Raw genomic sequence first — 12,294 nt, 5'->3', positions numbered from 1 at the left:
CAGGTTCAGTGGCAACGGTTCCGTATGGCATACCACCTACCGCAAAACACAATATCTACCCAACCACCCGTCATTCACGCAATATACACAGGAACGTAATGACTGTAAATACTATGCAACCTATACAAATAACCTACAGACTCTTCAAGTTTTATAATATTAAATGCATTTGATCTGATTCAGCAGTGGTATAAAAGGTAAGCATTATGTAAATTCTTGGCTAAAGAGATGCGTCTTTAATCTAGTTTTAAACTGGGACAGCGAGTCAGAGCCTCGAACAATATCAGGAAGGCTATTCCAGAGTTTTGGAGCTAAATGTGAGAACGCCCTTCCTCCTTTAGTGGACTTAGATATCCTAGGAATGACCAGAAGCCTCGAATTTAGTGATCTTAAAGAACGCGATGGATTGTAGGGCGATAGAAGGTCCATTAAATACACAGGAGCTAAACCATTTAGGGCTTTATAGGTCAGTAATAGTACTTTGTAATTGATACGGAACTTGATAGGTAACCAGTGTAGAGATGATAAAATTGGTGTTATATGATCATATTTTCTTGACCTAGTAAGAACTCTAGCAGCTGCATTTTGCACTAACTGTAGCTTGTTTATTGAGGATGCAGGACAGCCAGCTAATATAGCATTACAATAATCTAGTCTCGAGGTCATGAATGCATGAACTAACTTTTCTGCATCAGAAACAGATAGCATGTTACGTAGCTTTGTAATGTTTCTAAGGTGGAAAAAGGCTGTTCTTGTAACATATGAAATATGATTTTCGAAAGACAAGTTGTGGTCTAGTTTAACACCCAGGTCTTTTACTGTAGTGGATAAAGTAACAAGACATCCTTCTATATTAAAGTTGTATTGTAAGTGAGTTTGTGGGTAGTTTTTTGGACCAATAAGTAATACCTCCGTTTTATCTGAATTTAGTAGCAGGAAATTAAAAGTGTGGTTTTCATCCCAGTCGTGGAACACTGGACCAGCTCTATACCCTCTCCAGGGTACAGGAGGGTTCATGGGAGTTTGCCCAACCAATCCACATGTGTTTTGTGGATTTAGAGAAGGCATTCAAGTGTGTCCCTCACGGCATCCGGTGGAGTGTGCTCTGGGAGTATGAGGTCCGGTGCCCTTTGCTAAGGGCTGCGAACCGGAGCAGGAGCTTGGTTCGCATTGCCGGCAGTAAGTCAGACTTGTTCCCGGTGCCTGTTGGACTCCGGCAGGGCTGCCCTTTGTCAACGGTTCTGTTCATAATTTTTATGGACAGAATTTCTAGACGCAGCCAGGGGCCGGAGAGTGTCCGGTTTGGGGACCACACGATTTCGTCTCTGCTTTTTGCGGATTATGTTGTTGTGCCGGCCCCAACAGACCAGGACCTTCAACATGCACTGGGATGGTTTGCAGCCGAGTGCGAAGCGGCTGGGATGAGAATCAGCACCTCAAAATATGAGGCCATGGTTCTCAGTCGGAAAAGGGTGGCTTGCTCACTTCAGGTTGGTGGAGAGTTCCTGCCTCAAGTGGAGGAGTTCAAGTATCTTAGGGTCTTGTTTACAAGTGAGGGAAGGATGGAACGGGAGATTGACAGATGGATCGGTGCAGCTTCTGCAGTAATGCGGTCAATGTACCGGTCTGTCGTGGTGAAGGAGCTGAGCTGCAAGGCGAAGCTCTCGATTTACCGGTCAATCTACGTTCCTACTCTCACCTATGGTCATGAGCTGTGGGTCATGACCAAAAGGACAAGATCCCGGATACAGGCGGCCGAAATGAGTTTTCTCCGCAGGGTGGCTGGGCGATCCCTTAGAGATTGGGTGAGGAGCTTGGTCACTCGGTGGGAGCTCAGAGTAGAGCCGCTGCTCCTCCACATCCAGAGGGGCCAGCTGAGGTGGCTCGGGCATCTGTTCGGACACTCAACTGAGACTGCCCTGCTCTCAGTACTTGAAGCTCTGAGACTGGCAAGAGCAGCTTCCAAATCCTCAGTTCTCACCCTGCTGGATCTGTCTGCTGCTTTTGACACAGTTAACCACCAGATCCTCCTGTCAATCCTAAAGATGAAGGGCATCTCGGGAACTGCACTCCAATGGTTCGAGTCTTACCTCTCAGGTAGGTCCTTTAGGGTGTCATGGAGAGGTGTGGTATCTAAGACCCAACATCTAGCTACTGGGGTGCCTCAGGGCTCAGTGCTTGGGCCACTTCTCTTCTCCATCTACATGACATCACTGAATCATTGATCCAGAAACATGGCTTTTCCTATCATTGCTACGCTGATGACACACAACTCTACCTCTCATTCCAGCCTGACGATCCAACGGTCGCTGCTCGTATCTCAGCCTGCCTGACAGACATTTCTGGCTGGATGAAGGACCACCACCTTCAACTAAACCTTGCGAAGACAGAGCTACTTTTGGTCCCGGCCAACCCAACAGTTCATCACAACTTCTCCATTCAGCTAGGCTCATCATCCATAACTCCATCAAGGTCAGCTAGGAACCTTGGGGTTGTAATTGATGATCAGTTGAAATTCACAGACCACATTGCTAGAACTGCCCGGTCCTGCAGATTTGCCTTGCACAACATTAGGAGGATCAGGCCTTTCCTTACAGAGCATGCTGCACAACTAGTAAGGTTATCCAAGCACTTGTTCTATCCAAACTGGACTATTGTAATGCTCTCCTGGCTGTTCTTCCAGCTTGCTCTGTTAAACCTCTACAATTGATCCAGAATGCTGCAGCCAGAGTGGTCTTTAATGAGCCAAAGAGAGCACACGTTCCTCCTCTCCACACAAAATTCCACTGGTTGCCAGTTGCCGCTCGCATTAAATTCAAGGCACTGACGTTTGCCTACAGAACAACCACTGGCACTGCTCTATCTTACCTAAACTAATTACTGCAGACTTATGTGCCATCCAGAAACCTGCGCTCTGCTAGCGAATGCCGTCTTGTGGTACCATCTCAAAGAGGCATAAAATCTCTTTCTCGGACCTTTACCATGACTGTTCCCTGTTGGTGGAATGATCTGCCTAACTCAACCAGAGCTTCTGAGTCAGTAGCCACTTTCAAGAAACTGCTAAAGACGAATCTTTTTCGGCAGCACTTGATTCAGTAATACTAACACTTTCTCTTCTCTTCTATTCTACTATTTTAAAAAAACTGCGCTGAATTAAACTTAGAGGGATCATAGCACTTACGTATTGTTGTCCTACTGTTAGTTTAACTGCTTCTATTGTTCTCATTTGTAAGTCGCTTTGGATAAAAGCATCTGCTAAATGAATAAATGTAAATGTAAATGTAATGTCTGTTCCGGATGCCTCCTGGACGCCTTCCCGGGAAGGTGTTCCGGGCGCGTCCCACCGGAAGGAGACCCCGGGGAAGACCTAGGACATGCTGGAGGGATTATGTCTCCCAGCTGGCCTGGGAACGCCTCGGTGTCCCCCCGGAAGAGCTGGAGGAAGTGTCTGGGGAGAGGGAAGTCTGGGCATCTCTGCTTAGACTGCTGCCCCCGCGACCCGGCCCCGGATAAGCGGAAGAAGATGGATGGATGGATGGATACTATATTAGCAGTACCTTCTCTATACAACTGTCCTTTCTATCACATTCTCTTTCTTTTTCTCTAATTTTCTTGCTCTGTTTCTCATCCAGGCCCAAACAAGCTTGTTTCTCCCATGGAATAAAAAGCAGAAAAAAGGCAATTGTGACTTTTTATCTCACAATTCAGACTTTTTTTCATAAATGTGTGATGTAAACATGCAATTGTGAGAAATCATGTCAAAATCGTGTGCACATGATACGGGCGCGCCACTTTAATGGCTTTATCAGATTATTCCAGAGATTATGCCCATTTCAGTTTGTTTGGGATTTTTAACACACCTTTGAACATTACCCCTCCCCTGCTTCCTTTTAGTCCCAGAAGCACCCGCATAAAAATGTCCCAATAGCACTTTAAACCCCGGCCAATTGGTCCCCAAAATTAGCGGGTGCCGGAGGTGCTGATTTACGGCTACCTCCACACTATGCTTTTGGCCCCTAAATTGGATTGTGACTGGCATTAAGGGGTAATCCACCACTTCCCCGTGCACACACCATACCCTAACCATGTGGCTATTATCCAATGCCCCTGGTTTAATCAGACTTTGATGGATGGAGGTTTGGTTACAGCCTGAATCCATCAAAGTCTGAAAGATACCCCCCTTTATACTCACTGGTATTTGGTACAGCCCAGCTTGATCGGGGCCGGCCTGCGGTGTGTCAGGGACCATGACCAGTGTCCCCACCTCCATCACTGGACACCGGTCGACAAAATGCCCAGGCTTCCCGCAATGCCAACAGGCCGGCCCAGTCCTTCCCGCCGTCCCAACGGCGAGAAGTGGGTCAAGCGATTGGCGTGGGGAGAGCGCGGGTTCTGGGGATGGAGGGATGCCAGAAGCGGAGGCTGCTCCCCTAGGCGGGGCACTGGGTGCAGGATCAGGGTCCACCCCGTTGCCGGTCTTCCAACGGGGCGCCGGCCTAGGAGGGAAACCTCCATGGGACCTAGGGAGAGGGACAGGTGGAGATAAAACTAGGGAAGGGGGAGAGAGAGAGAGAGAGAGAGAGAGAGAGAGAGAGAGAGAGAGAGAGAGAGAGAGAAGCTCCAGGGACCAAACCGCTGTCTGTTCTGCTCCGGGGTCCGGCCGACTCGCTGTAAGATGGCGCGCTTAACCCTCTGGGGTCGACAAACGCGCCGGCACGTTTTACTCGATTTTTTTCACATAGCAGGAAAATAGACTTAAAATACTCTGTCATTTTTGGTCATACAGACTTAAAAAAATATAAAAAAATAAACTGTTGAATGTCTATTTTTTATGTGTCCACTTACAATCGAAATAAAACATTGTGCAAACTCGAACAAATTGTGGTTATAATTCAATTTTGACTAAATGAGTTGTTCTATGTTGCCTTTGCATAACAGTCTAATAATATTTCAAGGCTCCTTTCTTGAGATTATTACCAGGGACATACATTGGTGGTAGGCCTATACTAGAGATGTGAAAATATCCAGATTCCATCTTTAATTTTTATTGTATGTTAACATGGATATAATTTTTAGTGGAATTGAAGGCAATGAATTGGACTTATTGCTCTAACAGTAGTGCACTTGTCTGCTGTTTGTTAGTACAGATGCTGTCTTACATGGGCAAAATGTAAGAGTAAACTAGCTTTATTAGATTGGCTAATCCACTATATTGTATAGATCAAGGCAAGGCAAGTTTATTTTGTATAGCACATTTCATACACAATGGTAATTCAAAGTGCTTTACATAAAATAAATTAAAATAATCAAAAGAAATCAGAATAATAAAAACAGTTTAAAATAAAAAAAGTAAAATAAAGTACACACAGTCACAAAGGTAATTCAAAGTGCTGTACATAGAGTAAATTAAAATAATCAAAAGAAATCAGAATAATTAAAACAGTTTAGTATAAAAAATAAAATAAAATACAGTTGGACGAACAGTGGTACTGTCACATTCCCGCCTTTTCTTTGTTTTTGTCATCACTACACTTCCCAGGATCCTGCTTGTCTCCTCACCTGAACTCACTCCCTCATTATCCGCCTGTTCCTCGTCATCATCATCTGTGTCACCTGTCTTCACCTCGTTAGTGTTCATTTGTGCTTGTATTTAGTCTCCTTCTGTTCAGTTAGTCCTCGTCGGTTCTCGTCTGTATATGTTACTGTGTTTTGTGTGTATTGACCTTCTGCCCCTCAACCTGCCTGGACCTGTTTGTTGTTTTTGGATTTTGAGTAAATCTTTAAATTGGAGCATTTTGCCTCAGCCTCTGTCTTTATCTGCACCACACCCATGACAGAAGAACCCACCAAAGAGACATGAGTTGGGAAGTCGCTGGACAGATCGCGGTGATTGCTCAGGATAGCTGCGAATCTGTTCGAATACACAGAGGCTTTTTACCATCTCACCATCACCTGCAGCTTGGGGAACGAAGTGATCAAGGCGTGTTACCGGCTGGGGGCAAATGTTGTCGACCCGAGTGAGCTCCCAGATCTCTCCGGGCTGGACTGGAGAGAGGCACTCTCCATTTGTCTGGAAAGCTTCCTCCCGTAGCATGCCAGATCTGCACGTTTCTTCTTCTGTCTTCATTCCAAGCCCAGAGCCCTCACCGCTGGTCCCGTCCAGCGCAGAGCCCTCACCGCTGGTCCCGTCCAGCACAGAGCCCTCACCGCTGGTCCCGTCCAGCACAGAGCCCTCACCGCTGGTCCCGTCCAGCACAGAGCCCGTTGATCCTGCGCCATAGCCCGTTGATCCTGCGCCTGACACTGCATGAAAAGTGGGATTTTCGTCCCCGTAAATGGCTGGAAATCTCCATAATTTTCGTCAGTTAATGACAATTTACAGAATGTGAACGTCGCGTTCGTCTGTGCCACATATTGACGGAAACGAACCATGACGTATGTGGAGAGCTCGCGGGAGGTGTGAATGGCTCTAATTAGCATATGAATAGCAGCGCCACGCGCATTGCCAGAGAATGGCTTGAATTTCCTCACTCAGTATTGGTTGAACCACTACATTTGAACAAGAAAAATCACTTGTGATTGGTTGGCAGCTCTGTTACTATTGGTCACCCTGCCTCATTATAAATTTAAACCCCAACATTATAATAATAATATATATATATATATATATATATATATATATATATATATATAATTATTTATATTTAATTATAATTATTTATATCATATCATATGCTATTATGTTGTATATTCATATTGTTATACTATGGACAGCATTATTATTAACATCAAGGACATGAATGAATTTGAGGAAAATAAATTGCCAGGGACATGCTGTTTATTCAAAGAAAAGGCTTTATATGCACAAACACACAAACTATACATACCTATATATCTGTGGTGCCTTGCCCTGTATTTTGGCATCGCCTCTAATCTAGACTGCAGTGTGGCACAGAGTTCTGTGAGCTCCTGGCTGCGAAAAGACGGAGGTCGCACAATCCATCCAGACACCCCGCCAACGATGCTGTCTTCCTCAATCCGACATTAGGTCTATGGTAGCGCACTTCCAAAGGCCCACCTCATCCTCAGCCAGCACACTCTGTCTCGCTTCTAGCAGCTGTGAAAACAACCAATAAAGACAATCAGTACTGCGCGATGCACTGTGTATGGACACAACACATCTATTAATGCACTTGCAACATAGTCACATTGACCAAAAACAAATCTAATCAAATAAATCTTACCCTCTTTCTTCTCGCTCGACTCCGAGCTGAACTCTTCACAGCTTCCGCCTGCGATGCAAGATCTGGTTGTTTGTACCTGAAGCTCCTGCGCACGGTCTCGTAATATGTTTTACAGGCAGCTGGAAAACGATTAAATGAGAGTGAAATGAATAAAAAACAATGCAAGTCACAGTAAAATTAAACAATAAAGGAGAAAATATTAAAAGTTACTTACACACAATGTCGTCATTATCAGCATCATGTAAATCTGGACTTGCAGACATAGCTCCGAGCAATTATGAGGTCACGGCCTCGTTATAAAGCGAGGTTAGTCTGAGAAAACAAAATGTACAGTTAAGATCGGTATTAACGGATCTATTTCCTTATTCAGGAGAATGAAAGTGTATGTTTTAATCTTACCCTTGCTCCGGTTCGTAGCGCCTACAATTTGTCTCGGAGTTGTGAAGACGGCGTACTGCTTCCTGAAAATGACAAGACCAAAAAATACACTTTTATAAAGCAACTTACACTTGTTCTTTTACCAGGATAAGTTACTTTTAGCTTGTGCTGCTTCTAGGGTACTTTAGCTTAGTTAGCATTTTACCGCAATCTTAGGATTGTGCACCCGTCTTCTCTTCCTAGAGGTAGTCTCTTCCACACAGTTTTTCGACTCCAAAGCAGCCAACCTATCCTCCATGGACAGCAATCTGGAATTTACTACAGTGAACTGCTCATTTACAACGGCAGAAAGCTGAGAAAGCTGACGAGACAGCCCACTGATAGCATTTAACAGTTTCTTCTCGCCGGTCTGCGGACTGTCTGAAAGGGGATGATCGCGTCCATGAAGAGGAGTTGAAGGGGAGTTGAAGGGAAGACGCCGTCCAGCCATCGTAGAACAGGAAAGCAGCAAAAACGTAGGACATGTAGGAAAATGTCAGAGTAAAGGAGTAAAAAAATCTGTCTGTTTATATGCTCGTCTTGCAAGTACTGCCGTATGCGTCATCATGACCTCGCACCTGATTGGACGAGGTCTAGAAGGCTCGTCGGGCTCCTCCAATCACATGTGAGATCATTGTTATACGGAAGAACTCGCGAGACAAGCTTGCATGCCTATGATATAAACAAGCTCTGTGATATAGACACTGTCACGGGGTGCCGTCAGTTGAAAGATGGAAGTCCCAAGACTGAAGAAAAGACCTCGGCGCCTCTTTGAACATTGTGACACTGAACTCTGTCATACACAATATTTTGACCACAGAAAGCACTATTTCAAAAATGTTTGGGAGTTTGGGAGAAAAAATCCAAAAGGGCTAGGTCAGATAACGCACAGGGTCTGCTGCGATCCAGTCATGACCAAACCGGCGGGAGTGATGAAAGTGAAATGCACTCCGAGCACCCAGAAAAAGAAGTGATGGAAGAATCTGAAGAAATGCACTGAGCGACTGACAGTTCAGACAATGGTGAGCACCACAATTTAACTGTTATACCTGTACAGCTATGGGCTACAGATATTGTAACTGTACCTGGTTTCCCATTTAAATTGTCTAGGTAAAATGTGGTTGCTTTTCACTGTTGTGGTTATTGTAATAACAATTAATAATTAAATACAAATATCGCATTATAATGCATAACTGTATCTTCTGCGTGGTTGTTTTCCAGACGAAACAGCAGATGACCAAAGCATTCATCTTTTCCTGGACTCCAGTGATTCAGAGTCAGTGCAAGATGATGAAGACATCTCCTGTTATGTGGTAAGCATGAAATTACTGAGAGGGGATAAAATCTTTGCGTGGCAGTGATTTAATCGGGCGGCCAGGGCGAAGCAGACAGTCCATCGGGTGGCCAGGGCGGTGAAGACCCCTCGGGCGGTGAAGACCCCTCGGGCGGTGAAGACCCCTCGGGCGGCGAAGACCCCTCGGGCGGACAGGGCGGCGAAGACCCCTCGGGCGGACAGGGCGGCGAAGACCCCTCGGGCGGACAGGGCGGCGAAGACCCCTCAGGCGGACAGGGCGGCGAAGACCCCTCGGGCGGACAGGGCGGCGAAGACCCCTCGGGCGGTGAAGTCCCCTTGGGCGGCGAAGACCCCTCGGGCGGCCAGGGCGGTGACAACCCCTCGGGTGGCCATGGCGGTGACGACCAGGGCGAGGGCGACCATGGCACAGGAACAGCAACAGACACCGGCTCATGAACAGACACCGGTTCATGCACTGGCTTTGGAACAGACATTGGCTCCAGCTCTAGAACAGGCACTGGCTCTGCCTCCGGCTCTGGAACAGGCATTGGCTCTGCCTCCGGCTCTGGAACAGGCATTGGCTCTGCCTCCGAATCTGGAACAGACACTGGCTCTGAAACAGGCACTGGCTCTGTCTCCGGCTCTGGAACAGGCACTGCCTCTGCAGCAGCAGCCACCGGCTCAGGAACTGCAAACACCGGCTCAGGAACAGTCACTAGAACAGAAATGGTCACAAGGACAGACACAAACATAGAAACAAACACTGGCTCTGGCGCTGGAACAGGCGCTGGCTCTGGAACAGACATTGGCTCCAGCTCTGGAACAGGCCTTGGCTCTGCCTCCGGCTCTGGAACAGGCACTGGCTCTGCCTCCGGCTCTGGAACAGGCACTGGCTCTGTCTCCGGCTCTGAAACAGGCACTGGCTCTGTCTCCGGCTCTGGAACAGCAGGCACTGGCTCTGCCTCCGGCTCTGCAACAGCAGGCACTGGCTCTGCCTCCGGCTCTGGAACAGCAGGCACTGGCTCTGCCTCCGGCTCTGGAACAGCAGGCACTGGCTCTGCCTCCTGCTCTGGAACAGTAGGCACTGGCTCCGGCTCTGGAACGGGCACTGGCTCTGCCTCCGGCTCTGGAACGGGCACAAGCTCTGCCTCCGGCTCTGGAACGGGCACAAGCTCTGCCTCCGGCTCTGGAACGGGCACAAGCTCTGCCTCCGGCTCTGGAACGGGCACAAGCTCTGCCTCCGGCTCTGGAACGGGCACAAGCTCTGCCTCCGGCTCTGGAACGGGCACAAGCTCTGCCTCCGGCTCTGGAACGGGCACAAGCTCTGCCTCCGGCTCTGGAACGGGCACAAGCTCTGCCTCCGGCTCTGGAACAGACACTGGCTCTGGAACAGGCACTGGCTCTGTCTCCAGCTCTGGAACAGGCACTGGAGCAGCAGCCACCGGCTCAGGAACTGCAAACACCAGCTCAGGGACAGTCACTAGAACAGAAATGGTCACAAGGACAGACACAAACACAGAAACAAACACTGGCTCTGGCGCTGGAACAGGCGCTGGCTCTGGAACAGACATTGGCTCCAGCTCTGGAACAGGCCTTGGCTCTGCCTCCGGCTCTGGAACGGGCACTGGCTCTGCCTCCGGCTCTGGAACGGGCACTGGCTCTGCCTCCGGCTCTGGAACGGGCACTGGCTCTGCCTCCGGCTCTGGAACGGCCACAGGCTCTGCCTCCGGCTCTGGAACGGGCACAGGCTCTGCCTCCGGCTCTGGAACGGGCACAGGCTCTGCCTCCGGCTCTGGAACGGGCACAGGCTCTGCCTCCGGCTCTGGAACGGGCACAGGCTCTGCCTCCGGCTCTGGAACGGGCACAGGCTCTGCCTCCGGCTCTGGAACGGGCACATGCTCTGCCTCCGGCTCTGGAACGGGCACAGGCTCTGCCTCCGGCTCTGGAACGGGCACAGGCTCTGCCTCCGGCTCTGGAACGGGCACAGGCTCTGCCTCCGGCTCTGGAACGGGCACAGGCTCTGCCTCCGGCTCTGGAACGGGCACAGGCTCTGCCTCCGGCTCTGGAACGGGCACAGGCTCTGCCTCCGGCTCTGGAACGGGCACAGGCTCTGCCTCCGGCTCTGGAACGGGCACAGGCTCTGCCTCCGGCTCTGGAACGGAACAGGCTCTGCCTCCGGCTCTGGAACGGGCACAGGCTCTGCCTCCGGCTCTGGAACGGCAGACACGGGCATGTCCAGGATCCGAGCCAGACGCTCCAGATAGTCCAGGTTTATGAAGGCAGACGGAACGTGAACAGTCTCTGACTGGGCAGACGGAACGTGAACATTCTCTGACTGGGCAGACGGAACGTGAACATTCTCTGACTGGGAAGACGGAACGTGAACATTCTCTGACTGGGCAGACGGAACGTGTACATTCTCTGACTGGGCAGACGGGACGTGAACATTCTCTGACTGGGCAGACGGGACGTGAACATTCTCTGACTGGGCAGACGGGACGTGAACAGTCTCTGACTGGGCAGACGGAACGTGAACATTCTCTGACTGGGCAGACGGAATGTGAACATTCTCTGACTGGGCAGACGGGACGTGAACAGTCTCTTTGTTGGACATGGAGCATACAGAGGTAATTTAAATATTCAAACATCCTTTGCTATAATTAATAAACATTGATATTGATCATTGAATCAGTAAAATCAATATGTAAATGTTTAAATTGTTTATTTTTTAATGGATAACAGTTGGTCTTTTTCATTGAATGCTCAAATATAAATATGTGTGTGTGTAACATATTGTATTTAACTTACATTTGCAGGATGCCACAAGTGTTTGAAGTATGGAGCTAGATGGACAGAACTTTTCCGTTTGAGTTACTATGATGCCATCAGATTTGTCGTCATAGATCCAATGCACAACCTTCTCCTTGGTACGGCAAGACAGGGATGGGGGGCCAGGTCCATGAAAGGGAACAGAAACAGGGGGTGATGGTTTAGCCGGGGGCCAGGGCGAAGCAGACAGTCCATCGGGCGGCCAGGGCGAAGCAGACAGTCCATCGGGTGGCCAGGGCGGTGAAGACCCCTCGGGCGGTGAAGACCCCTCGGGCGGTGAAGACCCCTCGGGCGGCGAAGACCCCTCGGGCGGACAGGGCGGCGAAGACCCCTCGGGCGGACAGGGCGGCGAAGACCCCTCGGGCGGACAGGGCGGCGAAGACCCCTCAGGCGGACAGGGCGGCGAAGACCCCTCGGGCGGACAGGGCGGCGAAGACCCCTCGGGCGGTGAAGTCCCCTTGGGCGGCGAAGACCCCTCGGGCGGCCAGGGCGGTGACAACCCCTCGGGTG

This window comes from Siphateles boraxobius, unplaced genomic scaffold (genome assembly GCF_051911475.1).
Source record: "Siphateles boraxobius isolate OS27281-9 unplaced genomic scaffold, OSU_SipBor_1 19, whole genome shotgun sequence".
In the NCBI taxonomy this organism is placed as follows: domain Eukaryota; kingdom Metazoa; phylum Chordata; class Actinopteri; order Cypriniformes; family Leuciscidae; genus Siphateles; species Siphateles boraxobius.
This window is presented reverse-complemented; position numbering follows the sequence as displayed.